The sequence below is a fragment of the Oryctolagus cuniculus genome, chromosome 4, assembly GCF_051225735.1.
Source record: "Oryctolagus cuniculus isolate XC-2025 breed Fujian yellow rabbit chromosome 4, ASM5122573v1, whole genome shotgun sequence".
Lineage (NCBI taxonomy): Eukaryota > Metazoa > Chordata > Mammalia > Lagomorpha > Leporidae > Oryctolagus > Oryctolagus cuniculus.
Genome location: NC_142870.1, coordinates 110,189,246 through 110,200,416, shown reverse-complemented (window position 1 = coordinate 110,200,416; position 11,171 = coordinate 110,189,246). Strand labels below are relative to the sequence as shown.

The following is an 11,171-nucleotide window of genomic DNA, read 5'->3' as shown; positions in this document are numbered from 1 at the left end:
GACTTGTTACTGCTCCCCACGAAAATGAGCTGGCCCTAGAGAAAAGACGCTGCTCACAAGCAGGCACAAAAGGTAGTTACCAGGTCCCCACCTCTGCTGAGTTTCCGCCATTAAAACACCATCTCAGACTCAGCAAAAAGCACCGAGAAATTCAGCGAACACTGAGAAAGCCAACCACAAAGAGCCTGGTCCCAGACCCAAAGTCCTGGATTTCATACAGGCCTGGCTTCCCCTAGGGGGCGCTGGTGTTACCAAGGCCCTTCACCCCTCACCTGCCAGCTCTTCTGTCAACCTCCCATCGCCTCTGATCTTGTTCCTCTCCTTCTCCCAGGAGAAATGCAACTTTTAGCAAAACATCGGAGCCAGTTCTTGGCAAATGTTCCTCACAAACCCTTCTCAGGAAATGCTTGATCAAACTCCTGGCCCCCAAAGAATCCTTATCTTTTCGAGATACATACTGAAATATTTACAGGTGAAATGATACGAAGTCTAGAGCTTTCTGTGGAACAAAACATGTGGGAGGAAGTGGGTGGGTGTGGGTGAAACAGGACCGGCCGAGCGTTAATAATTGTTCACGCTGGGTGATGGGAACACCAGGGCACATTGTACTGCTCTTTTCTCTCTCTTTTTTGAATACTGAAAATTTTCCATATTAAAAAAAAAATTAGGGGGGAAATTGCCCTTACATTTCACCTTATATCATTGAAACGAACTTATCATGGATATATTTTACTGTCTCACTACCTGGCTAGATGTAAAAGATGAATATATGCAGGTCTGTGAATATTTGACAAGACAGTCATTTTCTATGGTCATAGAAGTTTCAACAAGGAAGAGAAAGTGCTAGATATCTTGTCTGTTGCTGACCTCACAACAATAATATTCTTGACCTCTAGGGAAGGAACACATAAAACAATAGAACATCATCCCGGTAATTGGATTTAAGGGGCTAAAGATACCATGTGAACAAAGATGCTGTAACTCGATTCAGAGATAATTGTGTCTCTTGATGGTGGAGGTGCTGAACCGGCTTGCCTCGGCTCAGAATCGTCATGTATTATTTTCCAGGCAGCATGCTATTAGCGATAGCCTGGGACTATAAGACTATGGTTGTCAGCCAGCCTTGGTACAACTGTGAGAAGCTCAGCTGTGAAGCAGCCAGGATTTTCTTTGGAATGTCTTCATCTGCCCTTCAGTCAATATAAGGGACTTTCAAAAAAATCTGTGGGAGAGATGGAATCAAAAGGTAAGTTTTGGGGTGTAAAAATACCTTGAAATACATGCACAGTTTGTTCATGATACTATTTTTCTATGAACTTTTGGGAGACCTTTTGTATGCTTGGATTAAAAAAAATGTTTTTAAATGTTGGTCAAAACACTTCATTTGCAAAACTGATACACACAGGCATTTTTCTTTTTTGATCTTTTTTTAAAAAATTGATACCCACATTTAGGAGAGAACATCAGGTATCTGTCTCACTGTGTCCACCTTATTTCACTCAACATGATGTCCTACAGTTCCAACCATCCCCCTAAGACAACTGACTGTGGCTATATTTGGGCATGCTCAGGGTCTTACAAGTTCATGGATGATGCATCCTGTGAAGAACAGTATGCATGCATTTCAATTTCTCTTGTAATACAATAACTAATCTTTCTTAATTCCATTTTCAATGTACTATATGTTTTTTTTTATTTTTTTAAAGATTTATTTATTTATTTGAAAGTCAGATTACACAGAGAGAGGAGAGGCAGAGAGAGAGAGAGGTCTTCTAAATGCTGGTTCACTCCCCAATTGGCTTTAACAGCTGGAGCTGTGCCGATCTGAAGCCAGGAGCCAGGAGCTTCCTCCAGGTCTCCCACATGGGTGCACAGGCCCAAGGACTTGGGCCATCTTTCTCTGCTTTCCCAGGCCATAGCAGAGAGCTAGACTGGAAGTGGAGCAGCTGGGACTTGAACCAGTGCCCATATGGGATGCCAGCACCACAGGCTGCAGCTTTCCTCACTATGTCACAGCGCCAGCCTCATGAAGTTCTTTTATGGGATGGATTTCAAAAAATTTTGACACCAAAATCAATTAATCTTTTAATTCTATTTCCCGTGACCTATTTGAAGTTTTGTCATACTGTATGGTGGAAGGATCACAAGCATTAGAGACAAACATTGGACTTGAGGAGCATTTCAGACCTTGGCCAAGTTCCACAACTTTTCCAAACCTCTGTTTCCTCATCTATAAAGTGTGGAATGGTGTCTACTTGGCAGGGATGTTGGGAGGGTTATAGGTAATGCCTGCCAAACTCCTCTCCCATCAAAGGCACTCAGTGAGAGTTTTTGTATTTACAATTGTATGTTCCTTTCACCCCACCCCACATCTCCCAAAACAGTGCTTAGCGCAATAGTAAGAATGCAGCAAGGGGCCAGCACTGTAGCTGGTAAAGCCGCCACCTGCAGTGCTGGCATCCCATATGGGTGTTGGTTTGAGACCCGGCTGCTCCACTTCTGATCCAGCTCTGCTATGGCCTGGGAAAGTCGTAGAAGATGGCCCAAGTGCTTGGGCCCCTGCACCTGCGTGGGAGACCCGGAAAAAGCTCCTGGCTCCTGGCTTCCAATTGGTTCAGCTCTGCCTGTTGCGGTCATCTGGCCAGTGAACCAATAGATGGAAGACCTCTCTTTCTCTGCCTCTCCTTCTCTCTTGGTGTAACTCTTTCAAATAAATACATAAATAAATCTTAAAAAAAAAAAAAAAAGAATGCAGCGAATTTGGTGAATTGAATTAAACTGTTCATGCTGTTCATGGTTGATTGCATTCCAACCTCTAGGGTCTGTGTCTCTCCAAGAGCCGTGGCAGATTCTTCTTTTTGCCAGATTCTTCAGAAACAGCACAGTTTCTATATTACAGTTTCTCGTGTTGCAGCCTCTCCCCTCCCCTGGGGTCACAGCTTCTCCTCTCTGCCAGGTTGGTCCAGGAGTGTCACAGTATTCCCTGTCTCAGCGTCTGCTCTCAGCTGGGTTCTTTGTCTTGTGACCACAAAGGATGAGGCACACAGACAAGGAAGAGTGAGCAAAGTGAAAGAAGTTTGTTGCAAGAAGCAAACAAAGCTACCAGAAATCAGGAGGGGTCCCAAAAGGGTTGCTGGTTGGCACTGCCTGGCTTGGGATTTTTATGTGTTTCTAAAGAAGGAAGCTCACCTGATTGGTCAAGGTATATGCTAATGAGGTATGCTACCTGAACCAATCAGGGAATCAGCAGAGCCTGAATGTGGTTTGGCCAAAAACCCATCAGCAGTCGGTTAACATGGAGCTTAGGGAAGTTAGGGGTGTGCTCTAACAGGTCCATGGCGGGCTGGGCCTGGTGAAAAGCAGGAACCAATCAGCTATGGCCAGATGAGAGGCTGGCAGCTGCAGGGTCCCATACAGTCATCAGAATGCACATGTTCCACACCGCACGGCCGGGTACCCCAGGTCCCCCAGAAACTCCAACCAGGGGCACCATATATCAGGAAGAAGTAGTAAGACTTGACCAGGTCTTCATGCTTGGCAGATCACTCCTGACGAAAGCGCCTTTCCCTGGTTGTTCAGGCCAGGAAACAGGGACCACGTATGGGATGTCCCTCTTCCTCTCATGGCTAATCATTCACCAAGGTCTACCTATTCAAGTTCTGTTTTCAGGAGAATCTGTCTGCTTACCTTAAACTCTGCTCTTACCACTTCATTTTAACACTTAATCTTCTCTCTCACTGGTCTACCAGCAAACACTAGCTTCCTCACATGTGTTCTGATTCCTTTTCTTCATGGTGGCTGGAGGAATTCTTTCCCTCCTTCTTGTAATTGTGGAAGATTTTAAATATTCACAATAAGTAGAGAGTCTATTGTGTTCCCACATACCCACTGCTCAACTTCAGCAACTACCAACGAATGACCAGTTTTGTTTCATCTCTCTCCTCAGTGTTCTTGGATTATCTGAAGCAAATTCCAGAAGTCATTGCTTTTTTTTTTGGGGGGGGGGGCTGGAGAGAAAATGAGACTTCATTGCGTCTTTGTCTTCCTGGCTTGCAAAGCCCCATGTCAGCTGTCCGCTTCCCCAGCTGCAGGCTCCTATCTGTCACTGCTCCTTCCTGGTCCCAGGCCCTGCGGCCTTCTCCCGTGCCTCTGGCGCTTTGTGTTGTCCCTGTCCAGTCTCAGCTTTCAGGCTGTATGCAAGGCTCAAAGGCTCATCCTTCACCCCCTTCTCTGTCCTGTCTCAGCTGCATCTGCTCCTGCCTCTGCTGTCGCTCCGCACACCACTTCCTCCACAGGCCCCAGGCTCGGGTCAGGTGCCGCCTGGGTGAGCTCTCAGCACACTCTCCTTGTCCTGAAATTGTTACCACTCTGTTTGGTGGCCAGTCATCTAAAGTTGCTTCCCCTGTTAAACACCAGCTCCATGGGCCTAGGAACAGTGTCTGTTCAGTCCTCTGCTGAGGCAGCCGGGGCACAGCTCGATATCTTCCTCATGGGAAGCACTTAATTGACTACTTGTTGAATGAGGCCCCCAAGAAAAGTAAACCCAAGAACCACAACCGGCTCGTGTTATACGTTGCTTATATATTCAGACTAGTTTCCCGAACTTTTTTTTTTTTAACCACAAGAAGCACACTCAAAGGACAGGCACTTGGTACAGCAGTTCATTCATGAGTCCCCTGCCACACTTCCCGGTGTGGGCTCTCGCAGGGACTCGAACTCACTCGAGTCTGCCGCACACGTGCGGGGCCAGGCGGGTGCGGCTGCCCCCGGCTCAACCCTCCTCCGCAGGGCGGCCCCGAATAATATTAATTTGTAATGTTATTTAATTTCAACAAAAACATGTTTCTGGCCCATTAAAATATCTTGTTTGGCAATTAAAAATACAAAGCTGGAAGCTGACAGAATTTACGTTTAAAAAAAAGAGTTCTGATTTAATAGAAATATGCACCTCTGTTAAATTAGCATACCAGTCATTCATGACTGTCACAACAAGCGTGTGTTTCTGCTCTGTTTCTTTTAAAAATTTTAGCAGAGCAGATACAGTCTAGGAAATAAACTATTAGTCTGACGTTACGTCACGATCAAGGGGCCTCTCGTAAAGGCCATAACCCTACCTGGTAGGCTAGGTGTGAGGCTAGTTTGAAGCAATTATGAGCAGTCCCTGCTTTCAACTGTACGCTCCGTAGATGATGGCCGTTTTGCTTTTGTTAAGAGCTTGATCTGGTCCCCGTCCGCTTCTTCTCGGTTACACTGAGCCACTTGCCTTTCCTGTCTCAGATCAAGCACCTCACAACCCTGCAGGTCATGGCTCAGCCGGGCTCCAGGAAGTCCTTTCCCACTTCCGGGCTGGTGGAGGGCCCTCCTGTACCCTCAGGCGATAACTGTGCGCAAGGCCAGTCCGACTCCCTGGGAGCTGAAGAGAGGCCCAGGCCACCCCTCCGTGCAAGGCTCTGCAGGAAGAGGAGGAGGGGGAGGAAGCTGTGCTGTATTTTAACTGTTGAAATGACTGGCGAGTCGGAGGTGCTCAACAAATATATCTTGAATGACCACAACCAATTAGCACTGTTGACACACAAAAAAGCCGTGCAATGTCAGGGTGCGATTTGCAGACTTAATTTAAAATCTGAATTCATAGCGCACTGCGGGCGGTTGCTTAGGGCCCTGTAAGTTCTGTCTCCCTGTGTGTACCCTCATCTGGAGACGACAGCCGTAGGTCAAAATTTGTGGCGTCGGAAGAGAGACTGAGTCCCCCAAGGTTTCCTGCCCGCCCTGCCTGCTGGGAAGATGCGGAGCTCCTTGGGCTGCAACCTAAGTCCTGGGGTCTCAGGAAGCGCCCGTCGGCTCCCCGAACCCGCACCAGGGGGCGACCCCCTGCTAACCCAAACCTGTTATTTTCCAGCCTGCCAGCAGGTGGCACCCTCAAACCCTTGTCCCGCCAGCGCGCAGCCGGGGCGTGCGCGGGGAGGCCGCCAGGCGTGGACGCCGTCGCGGGCCGCGGGGTGGCGGCGGGGTCCCGGGTCGCGCAGCCCCACCCCGGAGCGCTCGGGGCGGGGCGGAGGCGGGCGGCGCGCGGGCTCCCGCCCCTCCTTCTGGCAGTCACCTGGGGCCGGACGCGGCAGGTGCCTGGTGGCGACCTCGCCGCGAGTGTGGTGGGGCGCCCTCGACCCCCGACGCCTAGCGCCAACTGCGGGTGAGTGCGGGGCCGCGGCTGCAGGGGTCCCCCGCGGGGCGCTGCGCACGTCGGGCAGGCGAGGAATTTCCTGAGCTTTCTCGGCTACTTAAAAAGATCCCGGAGCGGGGCGGCGGAGGCGCCAGCCTTCCTGTTTCGGGGTGCGGGTTACTGCGCAGCCTCTGCAAGTGTAGTCTGTCGTGGGCTCGGGGACAGGGACCCGGGGGTGGGCGGGTACCCAATCCAGACCCTCGGCACCGGCCGTTCCAGGGGGGCTTGGTTTGAATCTTTCCGCTGTCCTGGGTGCGCGCAGTCAACGAACACACACGCACGTGCATTAGCTGGGGCGACCTCGCGGCCCCTGCAGTGGCCTGAGCGTCGGGGACAGCGTCTCCGCGCGCGCCAGCCACGGGGATTAAGCCTCCGGGCTTTGCAGGGCTGTTTTCAGAGGCCATGACGACCTGGTTGGTTTCTTGTTGAGCAGCCCAGCTGGTTCAGAATTCCCTCTAGATCTAAACCGGGACCGCCCTCCGGAACGACAGCTGAAACTCCTTTTCTCACACCTTGCCCAGCTGGCCCCGGGGAGGTGGTGCTGGGCCAACCTGCCCTGCGGAGGAGGGTTGAGCCAGGGGCAGCCGCACCCGCCTGGCCCCACACGTGTGTGGCAGACTCGAGTGAGTTCGAGTCCCTGCGAGAGCCCACACCGGGAAGGGTGGCAGGGGACTCATGAATGAGGGTTTGGCTCTCAGGATTATTTGCCTCGGGTGAAATGGTTTTGCCATGTGCTCTGTATTTATAAATTTACATACAAACGCACACACGTACTGGGCAGCGTTTCTAATCTCCGGAGTAGAGTTATGAGAGGTATTCGCAGATGCCAGAGGGTCAGGGACTGTACAACGCACAGGGAGAGGACTTTAAGATACAAGGCGGAAATAGAGTGTGTGGACCTTGGTTGCATCCTAATTTGATAAAAGAACTTTAAAAAAAAATTAGATGGTGGAGATGTGCACCTGTTATTTGATGGTATTAAAGATATCAGCTTTGTTTTTCGGTAATTGTATCACGACAAGGGTTTTTTAAAATTCCTAGAGGTGTTGACTAAAGTTCAAGTACAGGTTGGGGGGTTTGCTTCAGAACAGCCCGGTTTAGGGGCACTGCTGGGGGTGGGGGGACAACGTGAGAGGCGATTGGCTGTCACTCATTCACAGTTGAAGCTGCCCGATGTGTTTGGAAGTCCCAGTGCAGTCCTTGCAGTATTGCTACTGCACCCGTTTCTGTGTGTGCCTTCCTTTACAAGTACAGCCGTCACCACCTGTGGAGCTGTTTTGCACAAGGTAGCTTTGGCACCACAGGTGATTTTAGATTCCAGGATGTCCTGCAGGAGACTTATTTTTTGTAAACTGGGTGTCAAGGCTGCCTTTCCTAAAGAGCCCCCAACCCCTCCCTTTTCTCGCTTCCAGGGTTGTCGGGGAGGGGGGGGGTGTTTGCTGAGCAAGGCAAAGCTGAGCAGATCCGATGCAGGTGGATGCTGGGTCAGCTGTTTCTATACAAAGGGCCCTAGCCAGCCTGGGGCTTGAGCTGCCTCGCATCGGGAGGGTTGTATAAAATGTTAGAAGTTTTGCCTGGTGGCCCTTCCAAGTTCTGCTTTTCAAAAGTTGGGAATACAGCCGGGTATGCTCCTGGAAGCACCACAGACATCAGTGAAAAAAAAACTCACAGTAGAAAAGCAAGGTAGGAGCTGAGTGGAGACCTGGATATTACCTGGAAGAGAGCTAACGCGCGCTGCTGAGTTCCCGTCACTGCATCTGCTGCGGGACCCGGTGGTAAATATTCAGCACATAATAGAATCCTACACATCTTGTTTCAAGAACCGGAGTGGGGGTGGGGGTGGGGGTGGGATGAACAGCTATATATTCAACTTGTGCATTTTTGCTCCTCCAAATTGATCCTATCATTCCTCCTCATTGTGTCATGCTTGATGAGTGATTTAGAAAAGATGCTGAGAGGGAGCTACTGAAGTTCAGCGGAGGGAGGAGGAGGAGGTGGCTCCCGCCAGAGAAACTCACACCTGCAGCCGCTTCATGGTCAGCTAATGTGATGTCTCATTGACTCAGGGAGACAGCCAACGCAGTAACCGCCATCTGCGACAGTCAGAAGCTGCAGTGTCCCGTGCATCCCCAGAGCCCCCCCACCCCCGCCCCCGCCGCGTGGGCCACTGGTGGAGAGGCGTCTTTGCCTTCAGCTCCGGAATGCCCCAGAGCGTGTCCTAATTGCATTGCGTGTGTAGGGGGAAAAATGAGAGAGCCAAGAAAAATTCCCCTGCCCCCGAAAAACACCGCGGTTGATTTCTTTATGGCGTCTCAGTGAAATTATTTGGTTTGCAGTGCAGTTGTCTGTGTGAGCCAAAGATATGAAACTGTTGGGTGAGTTGCCTTTCTACCTTCAGCTTCCTCTCCAGTCCCCTCAGAGGAGAGCCTGGAGAAGGGAAGGAAGCTTGCGGACCCCCAGGTGACCAGCTGGTGACCTAATGCTTCCCGGGTCAGCGAGGAGTTGGTTGCTGACAGCCATTTTAAGGGATTACAGGTGTGATGCCGTCCTCTCCCTGCCTCGAGCTACTGGAGGCTACTGGAGGCTGGCAACGCACTAGGGACGCAGAGTAAGCGGGAAGGGTGCCGGCGGGGAAGTCGGCACCCTTGTCCCACGGTGGAAGCGCTCTGCTTGCCTCGGGCCAGCTGGAGCAGCTGTGATGGGCCCTTGTTTTGTTTTTCACAGGGGAGAACATTGAACTCTACAGAGGCTGAGAGTTGTTCTTCAGGGGTATAGTGAAAGGAAATTTAACTTTCTAAATTTTATTTGAAAGGCAGAGAGAGACAGAGATCTTCCATCTAGTTGTTCACTCCCCCAAATACGTGCAACAGGCGGGGCCGGGCAGACCAAAGCCAGGAGCTGGGAAGTCAATCCAGATCTCCCACGTGGGTGACAAGGACCCAACTACTGGAGCCGTCACCTGCCACCTCCCACCTCCCACGGTGCACATTGGCGGGAAGTTGGAAGTGGAAGTGTAGGTGAGATTCGAACCCAGGCAGTCTGATACAGCATGTGGGCACCCAAGTGGCATTTTAACCTCTGTGCCAGACGCCTGCCTTTAAAGGAACGTTTATGTTAAGAGGATACATGTTTTTAATTCTCACAAATATTTCTAAATTGGATGTTTGTGGCCCATTTTGCAGATAGAGGTTGTGCCTCAGAGAGGCTAATAGTGTGCTTGAGGCTCGCTCTAGGGAAAAAGTAACACCAAGATGCAAACTCAGCTCTGTGGCCTGGAGAGGGTGTGCCGTGACCTTAGGCCGGCAGCAGAGCCACACACCCAGGCCCGGGGTAGACAGTGCAGGCGGACTTTCTCCTCCCCACACCTCACTGCCCTGGGGACCCGGTGGGGCAGGGGCATGGTGTGCATCCACCAATGGGCCCTTGGACACTTTTATCATGCAGAGGCAGCATGGAAAATCAGATTTCAAATACTCTGCCACCAGAATTCCTGAAGGCGGGCCTGGAGCAGTTTAGGGACACGTGGTGGCTGCAGCCTCCCTGGCCTTGCTGCTCCTGGAGGTGGGTGCCCTGCACTTGTACTGCCCTGTCTCTGAGGTGAGAGATCCTTCCATGTGCCTCCGTCACCGGAGGAAAGGCTGTGGCAGCCGTGGGTTTCTTGTCTTCATGCAAGAGGGAATTCAGGCATGAGACAGAGAGCGAAGTGATAGGTTTTATTAAGGCTAGGGCATCTGTTAGAACAGCAGGGACCGATAGAGTGCACCCAGTCACTCAGACTGAGGGAGCGGGAGGTTGCATGGCTGAATGGAGAGAATACACCTGGGCAGGCCAGGCGGGCGGCTCAGCAGAGAGCAGAGGGCACCGCTATCCGTGTTTGGACTCCCTCGGTTTTTAAGGGAATCTCTTTACCCCCCTCCCCCTCTCCTCCAGGACAAAGGGTAGGGAACCCTGGTGAAAGGATTCCTCCCCAGAGGTGCTGGCACCGGGCAGAGCAGGGGGCCTTCCCTTAGGGCCTCTGTGAAGGTTTTACTGCCCCATGTTACCAGGTCAGGGAACTCATCTGGTCCTGAGGAGAGAGAATTCTGGGAGCTTTCCTTGGGGGAAGGGCTGGGACCACCTGGAAGGTTATCAGGGTCTGAGCAGGACTTGGAAGTGCAAGATGCTGGGCTTCTGGGGTTTCCAAAGCAGACGCTGGTTTCTTCAGGCTCCCCTCACACACATGGGTTCATTTCTGACTCCTTGCCTAACACCTCCATCCAAACCGAGATAACAAGAGAAACGTAGAGAGGCTTGTGTTTGCTTTGCAGTGCTTCTGCCAGAAACATGAATTCAAGGGCTGTCACAGTGGGTTAAGCCACCACTTAGGAAGCTGCTTCCATACCAGAGCCCATAGCAGAGTGCTATTTAGAGTCTCCGCTGCTGTGCTTCTAATGCACTTGGGAAAGCAGCAGAAGATGGCCCAAGCGCTTGGGCCCCTGCACCTGCGTGGCAGAGCCGGTTGTTGCGGCCATTTGGGGAGCGAATTAACAGGTGGACAATCTCTATGTCAATACATCACTATAGTTTCTATAGTGATATAGAGTCTATATCACTCTGCCTTTCAAATAATTTATTAATTAGGAACTTTTAAGAAGAAAAATGTGAATTCTGACATTTTTCTCATACCCTGTCCACTTACTACTATACAACTTGCCAGTTTGTCTCCTCTTGCAGTGCAGTGAAGATGGGGGTACACGTGTGGGCAGTTAGGGAAAAGACGGGCCTGATCCGTTCTTCTGAGTGAGAAGATGGCTCTTGTACAGCGCGGGGGTTCCCCAGGGTGTTCCTCGGGGTACAAGAGGGCTGCCCCCTCTAAGCAGCCTGACTGGGCTCCAGATGATCCCGAGGTTGTGGCTTGGGTTTCCAGCCTCCTTTGAGCTGGATCCTGGCCCCTCTGGGATTTCCCAGAACT

The 11,171-nt window shown here is 51.1% G+C and overlaps 1 protein-coding gene across 7 annotated transcripts in view; it reads left to right on the top strand.

The window, feature by feature from the left end:
- Nucleotides 1-5,944: 5,944 nt before the first annotated feature.
- Nucleotides 5,945-11,171, top strand: part of GPR160 (G protein-coupled receptor 160) — a 58,637-nt gene continuing 53,410 nt past the window's right edge. Inside the window, exon 1 of one of the 7 annotated variants that reach the window (XM_008266469.5) lies at nt 5,945-6,190. The gene's annotated coding sequence lies outside the window, so the exon portion shown is untranslated. Of the gene's footprint in view, nt 6,191-6,707; nt 6,844-7,368; nt 7,507-7,648; nt 7,996-8,487; nt 8,596-11,171 lie in introns of those variants that run through there. The other 6 variants (XM_008266467.5, XM_051859129.3, XM_089330958.1 and 3 more) reach the window with 6 other exon arrangements.